The following is a 22,537-nucleotide window of genomic DNA, read 5'->3' as shown; positions in this document are numbered from 1 at the left end:
TTGGCCAAAGCCCGCGAAGTAGAAGTCTGGATTGGTAGTTGCTAGCAGGAGCCTGGTTTCTTCCTCGACTTCTGCAAGTGATAGTGTGTGATTGGTTTAAATCCGCGGTCACCTGTCGGTGATTGGGCGGGAGCCACGAGAGGGGTGCGGTCATTGGCTGGAGCTGGAGCCATCCCTCCTCGGGCGGGCAGCGAATGATGAAATGGGAACGGGGAGGGGAAAGGCCGCGACGTGAGCGCGCGACCTCCGGCGCCATTTTGTAGAGAAACAAGCGGAGTTAACCGAAGAGGGGGTCGAGGAGAGCCGGAGTCGGGGACCCAGGAGTTTCCTGTGTCCAACGCCGCCGGAGCCGCCTAAGGTGAGGCGGGCTGGAGTCAAGGTCTGGGTTAGGCTGGCTTGTCAGCTTGGGAACACGAGTGCCGGTGGGAGGAGGACCGAGGGTGGACTTGGGGCCACTGGAAGCGTTTCCCGGAGCTCCGGGGAGTGAGGGGCAGCTGGGACGGGGAAGTTGGGCGAGGCGGGAGAGGGCCGACCGTCTTCCCACGCTTGCGGAGGCTTCGCGCCTTGAAAAGAAGAGGCCGGCGCGAAGGCTGCAGGAAGTGGAGGGTAGAGCGCGGGGCAAGACCCTGGGTGGCCCCCGACTAGGGCCTGGAGGCTCAGAGGGCGGCAGTGGCAGCAGTTCGGGCCGCTGAGTCTCGCTTGGCGCGGGCTGCACCTTTCTCAGACCCCACGAGCTCCTCAACTGTTCCTTTCTCTTCGGGCTCCCGGATGGGTGCAGTGGCCATCGGCTCCCGAGGCCTAGCTCCTCGGGCCGGGGACTCTGTTCGGAGTTGTTGCAGGTTCTTAATTCTTTTCGGTGTACCCGGAGCTGCCGCTCTCTGCCCGCTCTCCGCTTCAGCACGTTGTCAAACCTCTCCTTGTTTCGGGTGTCGGCTGGTAGGAAAGGCGGGCGGGAGCGAACACTTCCTTATTGCTACTTGCCACAGGTTTTGTTCCGCTCGCGCGCCTGGGAGCTCACACTTTTTCCCAAGACGGCCCCCACCCACCCGGTCCGGTGTCTGTGCAGTAGTGGCGCTTTTGCTCACCCAGGAGAAGTGTCCCCCCTTGTGAGCTGAGCGCTTGCAGGCCTTAAGGGTGGTGGGAGTTGTTGCGGGTCTCGTCGAGGTTACTGAAGGCCAGACACACAAATAATGTGCTGTTTCTGTACCACACTGTCTGCAGAATTCACCCAACCATGCTCACAGATATTATACCCATGAGGAGTGAGCTTTGTAGGTTAAAAAAGAAAATATTTGATAAATGTGTGTTTGAGTGTGTTGTATGTAAAATAAACTTTATGAGACGTATGCTTTTCCCCCGAAGTCACCCAAACAGATGTCACATTTCTTAGGACTCTAATAAATTAAAGTCTTAACTTTTTTTCCTGAAAACTGAATAACAATACTTAATCTCCTTGCCTGTTTCTCTACAATTTGATTGTCTGTGACCACTTGGGTAGGTTTTTTTTAAGTCAATAATCTAGTAAATATACTTTCAGAAAAATTCTGGACATTTTCCTCCTGACAGTCTTTTGATAGAAATAGGGTAGGGGATACATGGAGGGAAAAATGGGGGAGGGCAAATAAAATATTAGGAAGTAGGTTAAACAGATTAAGAATAAATTTGTTTTTGTAGAGGTACGTGGGTTCAGTATTTCAGTAATCTATTATTCAGGTTGGCATTCCTACCCTTTCAAAGATTGGCAGCACAGTATTTTAGCTATTAATAAGATATATGGTAACAGTTTAAATAGTTATGTTTTGGGACACTGGAAATTGTTACCTTGTCTAAGACACATATGGGTTGATGATACATAAAGTTTTAGGCGGCTGGCTGTGTTTTGTCAGAAATGATAGCATGATGGTAAAACTTGTTTGGAGAGTTGGTCCATTTTCAACAAGTGTGGGTTCCAAATCTATTAGTGGAAAGTTAAGTCTAGAATTGAGGCACAAAGACTTAGCCATTTATAACAGAAAGTATCTCCTTTTCTTACCTAAGGTTGTGATCTTTGAAGTTTTAAGGCACAGTTTTGTGGCATTAGGGTGGAACAGAATTGAAATATGCTCTTCTTAGTTCCTAACTCACTTGAATGGATCCCTGGCTTAGTTTTCCTTTTTCCTAGTCTCACTTTTCTACTGGGGGTTTAAATTCTGGTCTCTTTAATGTAGATCTTGTCAAGCCAAGTACTGTGACATCCTTATTTGGAGTTAAGACATTAAAAAAAAAGAAACTATGTCTAAGCAGAAAAGGAAATTTATAGCCTAATCTCAAATTATCCTTGCATGTTACTTTTTCTAAGGTATGTTTTTTTTGTTTTTTTTTGTTTTTTTTTTTTGAGACAGAGTCTCGCTTTGTTGCCCAGGCTAGAGTGAGTGCCGTGGCGTCAGCCTAGCTCACAGCAACCTCAAACTCCTGGGCTCGAGTGATCCTTCTGTCTCAGCCTCTCGAGTAGCTGGGACTACAGGCATGCGCCACCATGCCCGGCTAATTTTTTATATATATATCAGTTGGCCAATTAATTTCTTTCCATTTATAGTAGAGACGGGGTCTCGCTCTTGCTCAGGCTGGTTTTGAACTCCTGACCTTGAGCAATCCGCCCGCCTCGGCCTCCCAAGAGCTAGGATTACAGGCGTGAGCCACAGCGCCCGGCCTAAGGTATGTTTTTGTATTCTGATCTAGTTATGAGAAGCTTTCTTATTAACCAGCTTAAATTTATGATGTTGAGTATCTCACTGTATGAGGTAACAAAAAATCTCAATGCCACAGAAAGGAATTGGTTCCTAATAATTTTTTTTTTTTTTTTTTTGAGACAGTGTCCAGCTCTGTTGCCCAGGCTAAAGTGCAGTGGCATCATCATAGCTCACTGAAACCTCACACTCCTGGGCTCAAGCAGTCCTCCTGCCTCAGCCTCCCCAGTAGCTGGGACTACAGGTGCACACCACACATGACTAATTTTTCTGTTTTTGTAGAGATGGGGTCTCACTCGTGCTCAAGCTGGTCTAGAACTCCTGGCCTCAAGTGATCCTCCTGCCTCAGCCTCTGGAAGTGTTAAGATTACAGACGTGAGCCAGCTCACCCAGCCTGTTCCCAATAATTCTGATTGAAAGCTCTCATATTTTAAGACCATAATTTTTTATAAAATGTTTGTTATGCTTATTGAATTAACAAAAATAGTAGTCTGCTATTTTGAAATGCTGTATTTTATAAACTTAATATATTCTTTTTGGCTGGGCACGGTGGCTCGCGCCTGTAATCCTAGCACTCTGGGAGGCCAAGGCTGGCGGAGTGCTTGAGGTCAGGAGTTTGAAACCAGCCTGAGCAAGAGTGAGACCCCATCTCTACTAAAAATAGAAAGAAATTAATTGGCCAACTAATATATAGAGAAAAAATTAGCTGGGCATGGTGGCGCATGCCTGTAGTCCCAGCTACTCGGGAGGCTGAGAAAGTAGGATTGCTTGAGCCCAGGATTTTGAGGTTGCTGTGAGCTAGGCTGATGCCACAGCACTCACTCTAGCCTGGGCAACAAAGCGAGACTCTGTCTCAAAAAAAAAAAAAAAAATATACATATATATATATATATATATATATTCTTTTATAAAAGAACAAGACTAACTTTAGAGTCATACAACGTTAGCTGAAGCACTTATTGAATAACCCTCTGATGGAACTAAACTTCCTGATGGGGAGTTTCAGAATGGCATCTCATCGTGTCTTATTTTAAACTTTTATGTATGGAGGAATTCCTTTTCTGTTTGCCCACAGTTTTTAAGAAGCGTGTTTCAGAGCTAAAATGGGCTCAAAACCTTCTGCACTCTGTGTATATAATACTTCTTTAATGTACTTTCCACTCATATTTGCAAGAATGTAGCAAAGCAAATAAAACATTGTTCCTTGAAAAGCATTGTTTGAGAGGGTTCTACTTAGAGGTATAGATCTAATCTGAAGCCTGTGTGGAGATTTGAAGGGAATGTAGCCTTTGGGAATGCAGAGTATAGATTTAGGACATGCATTTCTGTTTTTAACCCTTTGCACTTGCTTGCTTTTTTCTCGATTCCTTTATTCTACTCAGGATTTAATTTTTTTTTTTAATTTTGAGACAGAGTCTCACTCTGTTGCCCAGGCTAGAGTGAGTGCCGTGGCGTCAGCCTTGCTCACAGCAACCTCAAACTCCTGGGCTCAAGCAATCCTCCTGCCTCAGCCTCCCCAGTAGCTGGGACTACAGGCATGTGCCACCATGCCCAGCTAATTTTTTTTCTATATATATCAGATGGCCAATTAATCTCTTTCTATTTTTAGTAGAGACGGGGTCTCACTCTTGCTCAGGCTGGTTTTGAACTCCTGACCTCGAGCGATCCGCCCACCTCGGCCTCTCAGAGTGCTAGGATTACAGGCGTGAGCCACTGCACCCGGCCCAGGATTTAATTTTTTAAATACCCCAGATTTTACAAAGTGTGGCAGTAGAATAAAAAACTGGAGTTTCTTTTCATCCAAACTTATTTATTTGGATTTTTTTATAGTTCAAATTATTGATACATTCAAAGAGTAATTTTAATCTCTATAATTTTTGCTAACCGTGTGAGTCACACTCGACATCTGAGCGCAAAGGGTTAATTCTGGAAAGCTCAGGATAAACCTCCAGGATAAATGTGTTAATTTTGTTACAGCTGTTAGAAGGACATTCCTGAAATGTTGAATGAGATGTTAAACTGCAGAATTTTTTGGTGGTTCTGAGAATATAGTAATAAATAAATTCAGTTTCTTCCACTATACTCTCAACATGCTTCTGACCTCATATATGTGGGTTTTTTCCCTTTGCACATCAAGCAGTTCTGGAGTGGATACCAGATGGGTATCCTCTAATTCAATTCAGTTCTGACATTGTCTACTTGGAGATAGTGTGAGATTCCCACAGGTTGGGGGCTCAGTTGCACAAGACTGCCCCCCATGTCAGTCTCAAGCCCCAGGCCGTTTTGCCTATGCTTCTGACGAGTTCAGTTAATTTGGTAGGCCTGCTTACAGAACTCAAGAGAAACATAAAGGATATTACAAAGGATACAGATAAGGAGGTACACAGGAGGGAGGTATGTTATGCATAGAGTGAGCTATGGGAGAAGTGGCATGGAGCTTCCTTGCCTTCCCCAGAGTTTTTATATCCTCCCTAGGCTGTGCCATGTCTCAGCTCCCTGAATCCAGTTCTTTTTTTTTTCTTTGAGACAGTGTCTCCCTTTCTTGCCTGGGCTAGAGTACAGTGGCATCATAGCTCACTGCAACCTCAAACTCCTGGGCTCAAGCGGTCCTCCTGCCTCAGCTTCCTGAGTAGCTAGGACTACAGGTGCAGGGGCCACCATGCCTGGCTACTTTTTCTATAATAGTCTTCTATAAGAGTCTCGCTTTGTTGCCCAGGCTAGAGTGAGTGCCGTGGCATCAGCCTAGCTCACAGCAACCTCAGTCTCCTGTGCTCAAGCAATACTCCTGCCTCAGCCTCCTGAGTAGCTGGGACTACAGGCATGCGCCACCATGCCTGGCTCATTTTTCTATATATATTAGTTGGCCAATTAATTTCTTTGTATTTATAGTAGAGATGGAATCTCACTTTTGCTTAGGCTGGTTTCGAACTCCTGACCTCGAGCTATCCGCCCTCCTCGGCCTCCCAGAGTGCTAGGATTACAGGCCTGAGCCACTACTTTTTCTGTGTTTTGTAGAGACAGGGTCTTGTTCTTGCGCAGGCTGGCCTTGAACTCCTGACCTCAAGTGATCCTCCTGCCTTTGCCTCCCATAGTGCTAGGATTACAGGCGTGAACCACCAGGCCTGGATTGAATCCAGTTCTTTATGGGTTTTTATGGAGTCCTCATTACATAGTGATGGTAGTCAACTTAACCTTTAGTCCCTCTGCTTTCCCCAGAGGTTGGGGGATGGGGCTGAAAGTCTCAACCCTCTAATCCTCCCTTGGTCTTTCCAGGTGACCAGCACCCATCCAGAAGCTATCTTGGAGATGCCAAGCCAGCAGTCAATTTATTAGCATACAAAAAGACACTTTTGGTTGGACTGGATGGTGGCTCTTGCTGGTAATCCTAGCACTTTGGGAGGCTGAAGCGGGAGGATCTTGAGGTTAGAAGTTGGACACTAGCCTCAGTGAGCGAGACCCCCTCTCTACTAAAAATGGAAAGAAATTAGCCTGGCATGGTGGTGCAGGTTTGTATTCCAAGCTATTCGGGAGGCTGAGTTTGAGGTTGCTGTGAGCTAGACTGACACCATAGCACTCTAGCCTGGACAACAGAGTTGAGACTGTGTCTCAAAAATAAAAAATAAAAAAAGACACTCCCAGGATTTTAGGAGTTCTGTGCCAGGAAATGGGACGAAGACTAAGTATGTATTTCACAATACTGCAATAATGTTGAGGTAATTCTGTGATATATAAAGTAGGATGAAAGCATATATTTTGAAAGACACCATCTTAATGTTGTTAAAGTGTCATATTAAGAACTCAGCATTTTCTCTTTGACATAATTAATTTGAATATTTGTCATCTTAGATTTATAGCTTCTAGGTTTTTTTAAAATTTTATTTTTTAGGCCGGGCGCGGTGCCTCAAGCCTGTAATCCTAGCACTCTGGGAGGCCGAGGCGGGCGGATTGCTCGAGGTCAGGAGTTCGAAACCAGCCTGAGCAAGAGTGAGACCCCGTCTCTACTATAAATAGAAAGAAATTAATTGGCCAACTAATATATATATATATATATATAAAATTAGCCGGGCGTGGTGGCGCATGCCTGTAGTCCCAGCTACTGGGGAGGCTGAGGCAGAAGGATTGCTTGAGCCCAGGAGTTTGAGGTTGCTGTCAGCTAGGCTGACGCCACGGCACTCACTCTAGCCTGTGCAACAAAGCGAGACTCTGTCTCAAAAAAAAAAAAAAAAAAAAAATTTATTTTTTAGAGTAGTTTTAGGTTCACCTCAAAGTTGAACAGAAGGTACAGATATTTCCCATATACCTCCTACCCCTACACATGCTTTACCTCCCCCGTTATCAATGTCCTCCACCAGAGTGGTACATTTGTTACAATTGATGAACCTACATCATTATTATCCAAAGTTCATAGTTGGCATTAGGGTTCGCTCTTTTTTTTTTTTTTTTTTTTTTTTGAGACAGAGTCTCGCTTTGTTGTCCAGGCTAGAGTGAGTGCCGTGGCGTCAGCCTAGCTCACAGCAACCTCAAACTCCTGGGCTCGAGCGATCCTTCTGCCTCAGCCTCCCGAGTAGCTGGGACTACAGGCATACGCCACCATGCCCGGCTAATTTTTTATATACATATCAGTTGGCCAATTAATTTCTTTGTATTTATAGTAGAGACGGGGTCTCGCTCTTGCTCAGGCTGGTTTTGAACTCCTGACCTTGAGCAATCCTCCCGCCTCGGCCTCCCAAAGAGCTAGGATTACAGGCGTGAGCCACCACGCCCGGCCTAGGGTTCGCTCTTGGTGTTGTATTTTCTATGGGTTTGGACAAATTATAGCACCTAGTTTTTGCCAGCATAATAATTATCCTTTTGTCTACTTTTTTTTTTTTTTTGGAGACAGAGTCTCGCTTTGTTGCCTAGGCTAGAGTGCCGTGGCATCAGATCTCACAGCAACCTCAAACTCCTGGGCTCAAGCAATCCTCCTGCCTCAGCCTCCCGAGTAGCTGGGACTGCAGGCATGCGCCACCATGCCTGGCTAATTTTTTCTATATACATTAGTTGGCCAATTAATTTCTTTCTATTTATAGTAGAGACGGGGTCTCTGCTCTTTCTCAGGCTGGTTTCGAACTCCTGATCTGGAGCAATCTGCCCGCCTCGGCCTCCCAGAGAGCTAGGATTACAGGCGTGAGCCACTGCGTCCAGCCTCTTTTGTCTACTTTTAAACACTCTGACTTTTTTGCAGTAACTTTCTTACTAATCTCCATTATCTTTTCCCCATCATTTGGTTATTGAGTTTATCACATGAATAATATGTGAATGCATTCTAATTGTAAAAGATTCTATGAGTATAGTAAATTCTTTACATTTCTGCCAAAATGCTTCCTAAATCATTACTTTGGAAGTACCTGTTCTCTATTCAAAAGTCCTTCTGATATTTTCATCTGCAGCTATAAGTGTTGATCCCTTCCTGCCCGTGGTGGCACATTATTATCTTGTATAGTCAAAAGACTGCTAAGCAGTGGTCCCCAAATACATCATTGCCTCTGTTATCTGGGACATCATCATCTCTGTCTACCAAAACTTTATTTCTTTGTCATTCCAGTCCAAACTCAAATGTACTGCCTATAAATCTCTTCCCTAATTTCCTTAAGCAAAAATTGATTTCTTGCCATCCTTCTTGACTACTTTCATTTAACTGCACCTTATATTGCCTTGTGAGTTTCTGTTTATAGTGGGTAAGGAGTCTTCCTTTCCCCCAGCATGTATACAGTTGCCCTAAATTGTAATTGAATAATGCTTCATTTGTTACAGTTAGTAGATTTATAGAACATGGCATTCTTGGAAATGAATACTCTTTGGGTTTTGTTCTTTGAGGGCACAGACTGTTTCTTGGTGCTATGTGCATATAATTCTGTTGATGTATTTTATTTTTTTTTAAATTCTATCTATCTGTCTGTCTGTCTATCGAGACAGAGTCTCTGTTGCCTGGGTTAGAGTACCATGACATCAGCCTAACTCACAGCAACCTCAAACTCCTGGGCTCAAGTGATCCTTCTGCCTCAGCCTCCCAAGTGGCTGGGACTACAGACGCATGCCACCATGCCTAGCTAATTTTTCTGTTTTTAGTAGAGACAGGTCTTGCTGGTCTCAAACTCCTGGGCTCAAGTGATCCTTCTGAGGCCTCCCAAGTGGCTGGGACTACAGACGCATGCCACCAAGCCCAGCTAATTTTTCTGTTTTTAGTAGAGACATGTCTTGCTGCTCTCAAACTCCTGAGCTCAAGGAATCCTCCTGCCTCGGCCTCTCAGAGTGCTAGGATTACAGGTGTGAGCTACCATGCCCTGCCTATTGACTTATTTTAGATGGTTAAACTTTGAAAGTTGTAGAGCTTAGTTTAGGGTCAGACCAGGTTTTCCTACTCTAGCCATTCTGTCTTTCCATACTACTTGAATGAGTAAGTAACGTTACTGGAGTTCAAAGCAAGGAAAAGAATGATCTGTGAATTTGATCATTTATCAGAAACGTGAGAATAATCTATATGACCAAGCACTTGCTTTTTGGAAGATAGAAATTTTGTCATTATGCAACTAAAATCACTAGAGGTTCATTTTGTAGTACAGGATTTTATTTTCATTAGTGGGTTGGACTTTAGAACATCCTGACTATCTCTTAATAATTCTACAGAATTAAACTGTTTACATATTGGCAATTCCTTGAATTACATAGGGAGATTTTTCTTTACCCCCAGCCTTTTATTTGAATAGCGCTTTGTTGGTTGTGACAAAAGCAAATAGAGTTTTTTCCCCAGCAGTTTTTTGGAGGACAGAGACTTGAGGCTTTATTATTATTATTTTAATTATTTTTTTTTTTTTTTTTTTTTTTTTTTTTGAGACAGAGTCTCGATTTGTTGCCCAGGCTAGAGTGAGTGCCGTGGCGTCAGCCTAGCTCACAGCAACCTCAAACTCCTGGGCTCGAGCGATCCTTCTGTCTCAGCCTCCCGAGTAGCCGGGACTACAGGCATGTGCCACCATGCCCGGCTAATTTTTTCTATATATATCAGTTGGCCAATTAGTTTCTTTCTATTTATAGTAGAGACGGGGTCTCGCTCTTGCTCAGGCTGGTTTTGAACTCCTGACCTCGAGCAATCCGCCCGCCTCGGCCTCCCAGAGAGCTAGGATTACAGGCGTGAGCCACCACGCCCGGCCTATTTTAATTATTTTTTGAGGCTTTTTTGAGTCAGGGTCACACTGTCACCCAGACTGGAGTGCAGTGGCTTAATCATAGATAGCCCTCTGTTACCCCAAACTCCTACTCAAGGAATCCTCCTGCTTCAACCTCAGGAGGAGCTGGGACTCAGGTGCATGACACTGTGCCTGGCTCCTTTTTAAATTTTTTGTAGAGACAGGGTCCTGCTGAGTTGTCCAGGCTGGTTTCAAACTCCTGGTCTGAAGCAATCCGTCTCACAGCCGTAATCCCAAAAGTGCTGGGATTACAATTGTGAGCCACCTTGCCTGCCAATATTTGAGATGCTGATCTCTTCACTATGAAAATGTAAAACCTAGTGTGACAAAAAGATGGTCTTTTCTATTATAGTGTGAGTAATTACTTAACATCAGTATAATAATAAACTTGAAGTTTGCTGAGACTTCCTAATGGAGGAGTTTTTTTTAAATTGAAGTTTTTAAAAGTTCTTTAGCTCTGTAAACTGAATTGTGACAGATATTTGAGTCAGGTTTCTCTTGGTGTAATTGTAGTTTTAAAATAAAGTAGCTTCAAGAAAGATTTGTTTTGACTGAGCACGGTGGCTCACGCTGGTAATCCTCACACTCTGGGAGGCTGAAACGGGTGGGTGGATCGTTTGAGCTCAGGAGTTGGATCGCTTGAGCCCTGGAGTTTGAGGTTGCTGTGAGCTAGGCCGATGCCACAACACTCACTCTATCTAGCCTGGGCAACAAAATGAGATTATGTCTTGAAAAAAAAGAAAGATATGCTCTGTTATTATCTTTTAATGGTCTTAAGTATATATTTCAAGGCTGGGCGTGGTGGCTCACTCCTGTAATCCTAGCACTCTGGGAGGCCGAGGTGAGGTCAGGAGTTCAAAACCAGCTTCAGCAAGAGCGAGACCCCATCTCTACTATAAATAGAAAGAAATTGATTGGCCAACTAACATATATAGAAAAAATGAGCCGGGCATGGCGGCGCATGCCTGTAGTCCCAGCTACTCGGGAGGCTGAGGCAGCAGGATCGCTTGAGCCCAGGAGTTTGAGGTTGCTGTGAGCTAGGCTGACGCCACGGTACTCACTCTAGCCTGGACAACAAAGCCAGACTCTTTGTCTAAAAAAAAAAGTATATATTTCATAGCTTTTTAATTTGGAAATACTACTGGGAAGAGACTTATGAAAAGTCAGTTGATTCTAGATCAGGAACTTGCTTTCTTTCTCACTTTGAAGTAAGTGCTTTCTGGCTCTCTTCACTTTCTCAGTTTTTTTTTTTTTTTTTTTGAGACAGAGTCTCGCTTTGTTGCCCAGGCTAGAGTGAGTGCCGTGGCGTCAGCCTAGCTCACAGCAACCTCAAACTCCTGGGCTCAAGTGATCCTTCTGCCTCAGCCTCCCGGGTAGCTGGGACTACAGGCATGCGCCACCATGCCCGGCTAATTTTTTATATATATATCAGTTGGCCAATTAATTTCTTTCTATTTATAGTAGAGACGGGGTCTCGCTCTTGCTCAGGCTGGTTTTGAACTCCTGACCTTGAGCAATCCGCCCGCCTCGGCCTCCCAAGAGCTAGGATTACAGGCGTGAGCCACAGCGCCCGGCCACTTTCTCAGTTTTTAAAAATAAGGAATTTATTTGCTAATAGTTAAATATTTTGAACTAAGCTGATGTATGAATTGGATTAATTCCTGAAAAATACTTAAGATAGCCACATAAGGCTATTAAATGTTAAAAGTTACTGAATGCTGAGCATGATGGGCTTACACCTGTAATCCAAGCACTCTGGGAGGCCAAGGTCGGAGGATTGCTTGAGTTCATGAGTTCTATCTAGACCAGCCTAAGTAAGAGTGAAACCTCAACTCCACTAAAAATAGGAAAATTAGCTGGGTGCGTTGTGGGCGCCTGTAGTCCCAGCTGCTCCTGAGGCTGAGGCAGGAGGATTGCTTTGAGCCCAGGAGTTTGAGGTTGCTGTCTACCCTATCAGGCTTTATGCCTGTGAATATTTCCTTACTCCTTGCCAAATGGGTTTTTAAAAAACTTTATACTAGTCATTTCTGAGACTAATAATACAAAATTTTTGGATGCCCATAGTATGGATTATTTATTTATTTATTTTTTGAGACAAGAGTCGTCCTTTGTTGCCCAGGCTAGAGTGAGTGCCATGGCATCAGCCTAGCTCACAGCAACCTCAAACTCCTGGGCTCAAGCAATCCTCCTGCCTCAGCCTCCCGAGTAGCTGGGACTACAGGCATGTGCCACCATGTCTGGCTCATTTTTTCTATATATATTAGTTCGCCAATTAATTTCTTTCTATTTATAGTAGAGATGGGATCTCACTCTTGCTTAGGCTGGTTTCTAACTCCTGACCTCGAACAATTCGCCCACCTCGGCCTCCCAGAGTACTAGGATTACAGGGGTGAGCCACTGTGCCGGCCAGTATGGATTATTTACATTTGTGTTTTTGCTCTTTAGTTTGAGTAGTGGAGAGGTAAGTGTATCATGTGTATACCCCTTATGCCATGGATATTTTGAGAATTGTCTTTTCAAACAGACTAATATACCAAAGGTTAAAGAGGTTACAAAGGTAAAATGCAGATATTACTGGAAATATTTGATTTAGTGTTTTTGGTTATTTTTGGCAACCAGAAAAAACATTGGCATTATATATAACTTAGTATACTAGTTTCGCAATATTTGTGTACAGCTTCGTAGAGTTCTTTCATGGGTTTTAATGACTAATAATTCTCTCATATACTGTGATAAACCCTCCTTCTACCCTTGTTCCTCCAGTTTATTCTTAATTCATCTAGTGATTTTTTTTTAAAGAGATGAGGTCTTGCTGTCTTGCCTAAACTGTAGTATAGTGTCTATTCACAGGGCAACAAGGGTGATCATAGCACACACTACAGCCCTCAACCCTTGGGTTCAAGTGATCCTTCTGCTTCAGCCACCTGAGTAGCTAGGATACAGGTGTTTGACATCGTGACTGGCTTAGAGTGATTCTTTTTTTTTTTTTTTTTTTGAGACAGAGTTTCACTTTGTTGCTCATGCCGTGGCATCATCCCAGCTCACAGCAACCTCTAAAACTCCTGAGCTCAAACGATCCTCTGCCTCAGCCTCTTGGGTAGCTGGGACTACAGGCATGCGCCACCGTGCCCGGCTAATTTTTTCTCTTTTTAGTTGTTTGGCTAATTTCTTTCTATTCATAGTAGAGACAGGGTTTCGCTCTTGCTCTGGCTGGTCTCAAACTCCTGAGCTCAAACGATCCTCCTGCCTCAGCCTCCCAAGTAGCTGGGACTACTGGCATGAGCCCCCATGCCTGGCTAATTTTTTTTTTATTATATATATTTTTAGTAGAAGCAGGGTTTTGCTCTTGCTCAGGCTGGTTTCGAACTCCTGACCTTGAGTGATCCTCCCGTACTCGGCCTCTCAGAGTGCTAGGATTACAGGCATAGGCCACCGCCCCTGGGCTTAGAGTGATTCTTTTATTTTAATTTTTTATGGAAATAGGGACTTGCTGTGTTGCCCAGGCTGGAACTTCTGGGCTCAAGAGGTCCTCTCACTTCAGCCTTCTTAGTACTTGGGATCACAGGCATGAGCCACCGTGCCCAGTCTGATTCTTATATTTTAAAAGTCATACCGTGTCACCCTGTTTGAAACCTTTTGCTCTCCATTTCTCTCAGTAAAAGCCAAAGAAAGTCCGTTTGTCACCTGCAGGATCTGGCTCTGTCCTGTAACTCCTCACATATTTCCCTCTCCTCTCAACTGGTGTTTTTACTCTCTTCCTTTACTCAATTTACTGCAGTCATACTGGCCTCTTTGCTTTTCCTCATACATGCCATGCAGGCACTCTTCGAGGAAGCCTTTGTACTGACCAGCCTCTCTGCCCAGAACATTTTTTCCCTGGTGTGTGCATAGCTAAATCCCTCTGTTCCTTCCAAGTCTACTCAAATACTGTTTTCTCAGTAAAATGCTCTCTGACCATCCTAGTTAAAATTGCAACTCCTCTCCTCTTTAGTTATCTTTACTTTGCTGTTTTTCTTTTTCCTTAGTACTTACCATCTCCTAACATGCTACATAATTTCTAATGGTTACTGTTTCTCACCCCAGTAGGAAAAGAGGGACTTATGTCTGTTTACCGAAGTTGTCTGAAATAACCTGGCACAAAGTTGCGAGTGGTAGCTTGGGTTTGTAGTCCCAGCGACTTGAGAAGCTGAGGTGGGAAGAGGATTGCATGAGCCCAGGAATTGGAGGCTGTATTGTGCTATAGTTGAGGATGTGAATAGCCACTGCACTCTAGCCTAGGCGACATAGTGAGACCTTGTCTCTTTTTTTTTTTTTGAGACAGTCTCGCTTTGTTGCCCAGGCTAGAGTGAGTGCCATGGCCTCAGCCTAGCTCACAGCAACCTCAAAATCCTGGGCTCAAGCAATCTTCCTGCCTCAGCCTCCCGAGTAGCTGGGACTACAGGCATGTGCCACCATGCCCAGCTATTTTTTTCTATATATATTAGTTGGCCAATTAATTTCTTTCTGTTTATAGTAGAGATGGGGTCTCACTCTTGCTCGGGCTGGCTTCGAATTCTTGTCCTGAAGCAATCCGCCTGCCTCAGCCTCCCAGAGTGCTAGGAATACAGGCGTGAGCCACTGGGCCCGGCCTGTAGTCTAGTTCTTTAGTTAGGAAGAGGAAACAGATTTGGTGAGCATCTAGCCAGTCTGAGCCTGCCACACCCTATTTCTTAAAAGGAACCCTAGCTAATCAAAATAGCTTCCAGGATTGAATTGTCTATGTGATAAAATGCAAAATGCTGAAATGGATTCTGAGGTACTAGGGAGGAAATCACAGTTTGGGTCACAATTACCTTCATAAGACATTTCATCTCCACCACTGGCTGGGTGAGTGTGTTGGGGGTCCTTAGGTCCTCCTCCAGGTTCAGTAATTCACTAGGACTGGATAGGACCCAGTGTACAGTAGTACTCAGAACTATGATTTTTTACAGCAAAGAATACAAAGCAAAATCAGCAAAGGGAAAAGTTGAATGGAATGAAGCCCAGGGGGAACCAGGTTCATGATCCCAAGTATCCTTTCCCAGTGGACTTACACTAGGACACAATTCCTCCAGTAAGGAATTATGACACCATGTTTGTGTGAAATGTTGCCTAGAAGGGAAGCTTTTGTTAGAGACTCAGTACTTAGGGTTGTTATTAGGAGTTGGTCATGTAGGTTGTACCCTTTGCCTATCACACTTGTTTGTACAGTTTAGGCACAGTGAGTCACAATTATTAGTTCTGGAGATGGTGGGAAATCTCCAGGTTCTCAGACACCAGCCAAGCGCCAGCCTTGCAAGCAAGCATCAAGTCCCAGGCCATCTGTGTTAATTCTTTTCTACACAATGAGAAGGTGAATAGCATCCATAGATTGGGATTTTGTGTAGAGAATCTGGGAATAGGCAAAACTTTACTGACCTAATATTTTTTTGCTTTTAAAAATTAAATTTCTACTTTTTATTTATTTTTTTTTTATCATTTTGAGACAGAGTCTTGCTCTGTTACCTGGGCTAGAGCGCCATGGTGTCAGCCTAGCTCCCAGCAACCTCAATCTTCTGGGCTCAAGCAATCCTCCTGCCTCAGCCTCCTGAGTAGCTGGGACTACAGGCATGTGCCACCATGCCCAGCTAATTTTTTCTATATATATTAGTTGGCCAATTAATTTCTTTCTATTTATGGTAGAGACGGGGTCTCACTCTTGCTCAGGCTGGTTTTGAACTCCTGACCTCAAGCAATCCAGCCTCCCAGAGTCTGGCTGGTTTTGAACTCCTGACCTCGAGCCTGCCTTGGTCTCCCAGAGTGCTAGGATTATGGGAATGAGCCACGTGCCCACCAGCCTAGGTTTTCTCTTGATAGTTTTTAGAGTTAGTGATTTCCTGGATGATAAAGGAATGAATAAAAGAAGACTGCCGAGTATTCAGTGCAGACATTGGGAGGTTTATGGGCCTAAAGTGCATTTATTAATCACTTTCTGTAAGGGTCGAGACACTAGGAATTGGTATTGAAGTATTTATGTAGACTTGTACAAATTGATTTTGAAACAATAACAAAAGGTTTTTTTTTGTTTTGTTTTTTAAATTTTACCTCTACTACCCAATGTTTTCATGTTTTCAAAAATGCTACTTACCAATTGAAGGTTAAACTATTCCTCATCTGTGAAGTTGGGATAATAGTGTTTTCCTCAGAAAGTTATTAGGATTAAATAAACATGTAACAGGCTGAGAACAATTCTACTTAAGTGTTTATTTGTTAACTTGCATAAGTTACCCTAATTATGTACACAGTAGTTAGTAACTAAGATTTTCATAAGTGAGCCAACATTTTAGAACTGTGCACCATAAATCTAGAATCCCTGCTTCTCAGGATTAATACGAGGATGAGTACAATTGGTTATCTGTATCTGTGAGTTCTGCATCTCTGAATTCACTCAATCATGGATCCATGGCTGGGTGTGATGGCTCATGTCTGTAATCCTAGCATTCTAGGAGGCTGAGGTAGGAGGATTGCTCAAGGTCAGGAATTGAAACCAGCCTGAGTAAGAGCGAGACCCTGCTTCTACTAAAAATAGAAAGAAATTAATTGACCAACTAAAAATATATAGAAAAAATTAGTCCGGCATGGTGGCGCATGCCTATAGTCCCAGCTACTCAGGAGGCTGAGGTAGGAGGATCTCTTGAGCCCAGGAATTTGAGGTTACTGTGAGCTAGGCTGATGCCATGGTACTGTAAGCAGGACAACTAAGCGAGACTCTGTCTCAAAAAAAAAAAAAAAAAAAAAAGAATAGTTCTTCAGGAACATCAAAACAAAAAATAAAGTATTAAAGAATAAAAGTAAAAAGAATAGTGAGCTCTCTCTTTTAGGGAAACTAGAGGGAAGATTGGGATTGGATGCTAGAATAAAGATACTTTTCTTGATTTAGATAGCCATTTAGGAGTTTACAATTTTGCCCAATAGCATAGCCACTGCCCACGTGTGACTACTTACTATTTTTAGAGACGCGATGGTACTGTGTTGCCCATGCTGGTCTTGAATTCCTGGGCTCAAGAGATCCTGCTGTCTTGGCCTCCAGAGTAGCTGGGACTGCAGGTGTGTACCACTGTGCCTTGCTCCACATTGTGGCCATTTAAATTTATACTAAGATTAGTGAGAAAATGAAATACAGTAAGAAATTCAGTTCTTCAGTCACCCCAGCCACGTTTCAGGGAGACACGTGATAGATAAGTGGCTATCATGTTGGGCAATGCAGATGTAGAACATTTTCATAATTTCAGAAAGAATGAAAAATAAAGACAAGATTCAGCATGACCTCTTTTTAAAAAAATTTTTATTACAATTTTTAAAAAATTTTTTATACAATTAATTTCTTTCTATTTTTAGTAGAGGCAGGGTCTTGCTCAAGCTGATCTCGAACTCCTGACCTTGAGCTTCCCAGAGTGGTAGAATTACAGGTGTGAGCCACTAAACCCAGCCAAGCATGACCTCTTTTGAGGTCAGAATGCTACCTTTAAGACTTGGGAAGAGAAAAATTTTCAAGGTCAAACTTGGGTATCACAAGTAGATTTACCATTTGATCCAGCAATCCCATAACTGGGCATCTACCCAAAAGAACAAAAGACACTTTATAAAAATGACATCTGCACTCCAGTGTTTATAGCAGCACAATTCACAGTTGCAAAGTTGTGGAAACAACCCAAGTGCCCATCAATTCATGAGTGGATTAAAAAATGTGGTATATGTATACCATGGAGTACTATTCAGTTATAAGAAACAGTGGTGATAAAAACCTCTTGTATTTTCCTGGAGAGAGCTGGAACCCATTCTACTGAATATCCCAAGAATGGAAAAACAAGCACCACATGTACTCACTAGCAAATTGGTATTAACTGATCAACATCTAAGTAGACATGTAGGAATAACGTTTATTGGGTGTCTGGAAGATGAGAGGGGTGGAGAGGATGAGAATATACATAAATAATGAGTGGGATGCACACCGTTTGGGGATGGTCACACTTGAAGCTCTAACCTGGGGGGGGGAGGTGGAGCAAGGGCAATATATGTAACCTTAATGCCTGTACCCCCATAATATGCTGAAATAAAAAAAGCCTACTGTGTACCAGTAGGCTTAATAAGTATTCTGTATTTTTTTAATATTTGAAATTGGGTTTCAGTAAATTGTTAGCCTTGGGTCTGGCCTATTTATCTTCTTAAAGAACCTGATATTTAAACATGGAGTAAATTAGATTGGTGATACTGAGAAAGTTGCTTGCATCAGTGCCATGGGAAACCAAACTGCCTTTAGATATATCTTTGGTCCAGCTGGAACGAGTTAGGAGGAGGAAAAGGAAGAGGTGTGAATGGTATTCTTTTTTTTTTTCTTTCCAGGAAGAGATTGCATTATGGGGCAGTATCCTTATCTTAAATATTTCTAAGAGCTATTAGCAAGAAACAAGCTGCTACTGCTTCTTAGATCAGTAACTCTCAAACCTTAAAATGCATAAGAATCATTTGGGGGGGGGGTGGATTTTGATTCTTTTGGTCTAGGATCGTGCTTAGGAGTCAGCATTTCAAGTAGCCCTTTCTCCTCTTACCCCAATTCTTATATACAGTTTCCTTAGTTGCATAGCATTATAGTAAATTCTGTATATATTACTTTAAGTCTTTTGATATTCATCAATTTAAAAAAATATATATGTACTTTTTGAGACAGAGTCTTGTTCTGTCCCATGAGTAGAGTGCATTGGCATCATGATAGATCATTGCAACCTCAAACTCATGGGCTCAAGTCATCTTCCTGCTCAGCCTTCTGAGTAGCTTGGATTACAGGTGTGTGCCATCATTCCTGGCCAATTCTCTCTCTCTCTCCCCCTCTCCCTCCCCCTCTCCCTCCCTCCCTCCCTCCCTCCCTCTCTCTCTCTCTCACCCTCCCTCTCTCTCTCTCTCCTTTTTTTTTTTTAGACAGAATCTCACTCTGTTGCCCACACTAGAGTGCCATGGCATCAGCCTGGCTCACAGCAACCTCAAACTCCTATGCTCAAGAGATCCTCCTGCATCAGCCTCCCACAGTGCTAGGATTTCAGGCATGAGGCACCACACCTGGCCTGTTCCCCAGTTTTTTTCTTTCTTTTTTTTTTTTGAGACAGAGTCTCCCTTTGTTGCCTAGGCTAGAGTAAGTGCTGTGGCGTTACCCTAGCTCACAGCAACCTCAAACTCCTGGGCTCAAGCTGCCTCAGCCTCCTAAGTAGCTAGGACTACAGGCATGTGCCACCATGCTCGGCTACTTTTTTCTATATATATTAGTTGGCCTATTAATTTCTTTCTATTTATAGTAGAGACAGGGTCTCACTCTTGCTCAGGCTGGTTTGAACTCCTGACCTTGAGCGATCCGCCCGCCTCAGCCTCCCAGAGAGCTAGGATTACAGGCGTGAGCCACCGTGTTCCCCAGTTTTATTAAGAAAAATTTCACATGTATCAAAAAATGGAAAGAATAGTACAATGAACAGCCCATACAAGCTCCTTCTAGATTCAGCAATTAACATCTTGCCATATTTATTTTCTCTCTGTGTGTATGTGTGTGTGTGTGTATATATATATATTTGCTGAACTATTTGATCCCAAATATATGTGTCTCCTGCAAATTAAGACTTTCTTGTATAACCATGCTAATCCTAAAAAAAAAATCTGCCCAGGTGTGGTGGCTCATGTCTGTAATCTGGGAGGCTGTGGTGAGAGGATCCACTTGAGGTCAGGAGTTCGAGACCAGCCTGAGCAAGAGTGAGACCCCGTCTCTACTAAAAAAAAATAGAATGAAATTAGCTGGAGAACTAAAAATATATATAGAAAAAATTAGCCTGGCATAGTGGCGCATGCCTGTAGTCCCAGCTACTTGGGAGGCTGAGGCAGAAGGATTGCTTGAATCCAGGAGTTTGAGATTGCTGTGAGCTGGGCTGACGCCATGGCACTCTAGCCTAGGCAGCAGAGCAAGGCTCTGTGTAAAAAAATAAATAAAGTATATTTTCAGAGATTCTTATTCATTGTATAATAATTGTCAAGGTTTTTACGCTATGTTTTATTGGAAAGGTTTCTTTTGTTTGCCTCCCCTCCTGTTTTTTTTCTTCTTCCTTCCTTTCTTTCCTTTCTTCCTCTCCTCCTCTCCTCTCTTTAACAAGGTCTTGCTTTGTTGGTGGGACTAGAGTACAGTGGTGTTATCTATCCATAGTCAGACTCCCTGTCTCAGTCTCAGGAGTAGCTGTGAGCGACTATAGCTGTGTTCTACTTTGCCCAGCTAAATTTTTTTATTTGTTTGTAGAGACAGAGTCTCAGTATTTTTTTTTTTTTTTTTTGAGGTAAAGTCTCACTCTGTTGCCCAGGCTAGACTGAGTTCTGTGGCATCAGCCTAGCTCACAACAGCCTCAATCTTCTGGGCTCAAGTGATCCTACTGCCTCATCCTCCTGAGTAGCTGGGATTACAGGCATGCGCCACCATGCCCGGCTAATTTTTTCTATATATATTTTTAGTTGGTCAATTAATTTGTTTCTATTTTTAGTAGAGAGAGGTTCTGGCTCAGGCTGGTTTCGAACTCCTGACCTCGAGCAATCTGCCCGCCTCAGCCTCCCAGAGTGCTAGGATTATAGGCGAGAGCCACCACACCTGGCCTAAAGTCTCAGTATTGTCCAGGCCAGTTTCAGACTCCTGGCCTCAAATAGTCCTTCTGCCTTGGTCTCCCAAAGTGGTAGGATTACAGGCATGAGCCACCTCACCAGGCCTTAGAAAGGGTTTTTACCTGTAGTGTTTTATGGAAATTACATGTTGAATAGCACATTATTGTTAATCTTCTATTTATATGAAAATGTTTATCTGTGTTTGGAATTGTTTCATATGCACATATATGAAGAACTTAAAATATGCAGAAAAAAATTTGTGCCCTCAAACCCGATCACAGTCATGCATTCAAATGATGTGTTTGTGACAAATGATATGTTTGTGACAAATGAAGAATTTGGAGCATTCTGATTGGCAATAGTAAAATCACCAGATTATTCCCACATTTTGTTCCCTCCTCAAGTGTTTCTAAATAATGCTCCATTTGGGGCAAACTGTGGAAACATTAATCTTAAGTGTCTTTTTTTTTTTTTTTGAGACAGAGTCTCCCTTTGTTGCCCAGGCTAGAGTGAGTGCTGTGGCATCAGCCTAGCTCACAGCAACCTCAAACGCCTGGGCTCAAGCAATCCTGCTGCCTCAGCCTCCCCAGTAGCTGGGACTACAGGCATGCACCACCATGCCCGGCTCATTTTTCTATATATATTAGTTGGCTAATTAATTTGTTTCTATTTATAGTAGAGATGGGGTCTAGCTCTTGCTCAGGCTGGTTTCAAACTCCTGACCTCGAGCAATCAGTCCGCCTCGCCCTCCCAGAGTGCTAAGATTACAGGCATGAGCCACCACTCCTGGCCTTAAGTGTCTTTTGATGCTCAGATTAACCCCAGTTAGTGAGAATCCCACCAATTAGCTCCTGTGTCCTTTTGGCATCCACCTGAAATTTTGTGTTTCCTTTCTTTTTGTTACAGGATGACTCAGACTCAACTTGTATTTTTTCCTTTCCTTCTCCTCCTTCTCCTTCCTTCCCCCTTTTTCCTTTTTCCTTTCCTTCTTTTTTTTCTGTTCTTTTCTTTTCTTGACAGTCTCACACTTGCTATGGCTGCAGTGCCGTGACTGTCAGCATAGCTCACAGCAACCTCAAACTCCTGGGGTCAAGCAATCCTACTTTCTCAGCCTCCCGAGTAGCTGGGATTACAGGCATGTGCCACCATGCTCAGCTAGTTTTTTCTATATATTTTTAGTTGGCCAATTAATTTCTTTCTGTTTTTAGTAGAGACGGGGTTCTCACTCATGCTCAAGGCTGACCTTGAGCAATCCTCCCGCCTTGGCCTCCCAGACAGCTAGGATTACAGGCATGAGCACCGCACCAGACCCCATTATTTTTAATATTTATGAATCTTTAGATGGTAATGTGGAAAAGATGTAGCCCTTGCGTGGGACCCTTATTAGAAGAGATAGTATAATTGAAACAGTAAAATCTTAGTTGTGTTTGAGGAATTCACAGTTTCTTAGAAGTTCATTTTGCTGAATTTGTGCTTTACCATAGATAGAATGGTAAAATGGAAAAATAGATTTGTCATAGCATCAATTTCATGGTAAAACTATTCTGTTCCTTCTATGTCAACATTTTTGATATAACTTCGGAGGAATAAAAAACTGTATGGCAAACTCTTATCATGAAATATGTTTAATAAGAACTTCCCTTTTGGTATGTAATGTATAGTAGTTATAATATTAGATGTAATATTCTGTAAAATAATACAATTCATGTAAAATAATATGCTTTGAATATCATTTTGGCTGAACACAGCTTGCAGAATTCAAAATACTGTGGTTTATACTTCATACTAAAAATGGACATTTTAGATTTAAATAAGAGGATTCTGTTTGGACCTTGTCACCCACCTAATTTTAATGACACTGTTTATCTGAACTCAGTCAAGGACTTTCTGGAGTTGAGTTCTTGCCTTGAA

The 22,537-nt window shown here is 42.9% G+C and overlaps 1 protein-coding gene across 6 annotated transcripts in view; it reads left to right on the top strand.

Annotated features, from left to right (window-relative positions):
• Positions 1-218: 218 nt before the first annotated feature.
• CNOT1 (CCR4-NOT transcription complex subunit 1) overlaps positions 219-22,537 on the top strand; it is a 97,302-nt gene continuing 74,983 nt past the window's right edge. For all 6 annotated transcript variants that reach the window (XM_020282693.2, XM_020282690.2, XM_020282694.2 and 3 more), the window contains exon 1: positions 219-358. The gene's annotated coding sequence lies outside the window, so the exon portion shown is untranslated. The remainder of the gene's footprint in view (positions 359-22,537) is intronic.

Source organism: Microcebus murinus, chromosome 20 (genome assembly GCF_040939455.1).
Source record: "Microcebus murinus isolate Inina chromosome 20, M.murinus_Inina_mat1.0, whole genome shotgun sequence".
NCBI classification, from domain to species: domain Eukaryota; kingdom Metazoa; phylum Chordata; class Mammalia; order Primates; family Cheirogaleidae; genus Microcebus; species Microcebus murinus.
The sequence above is the reverse complement of the archived record's forward strand: the minus strand, read 5'-3'. Positions and strand labels throughout refer to the sequence as shown.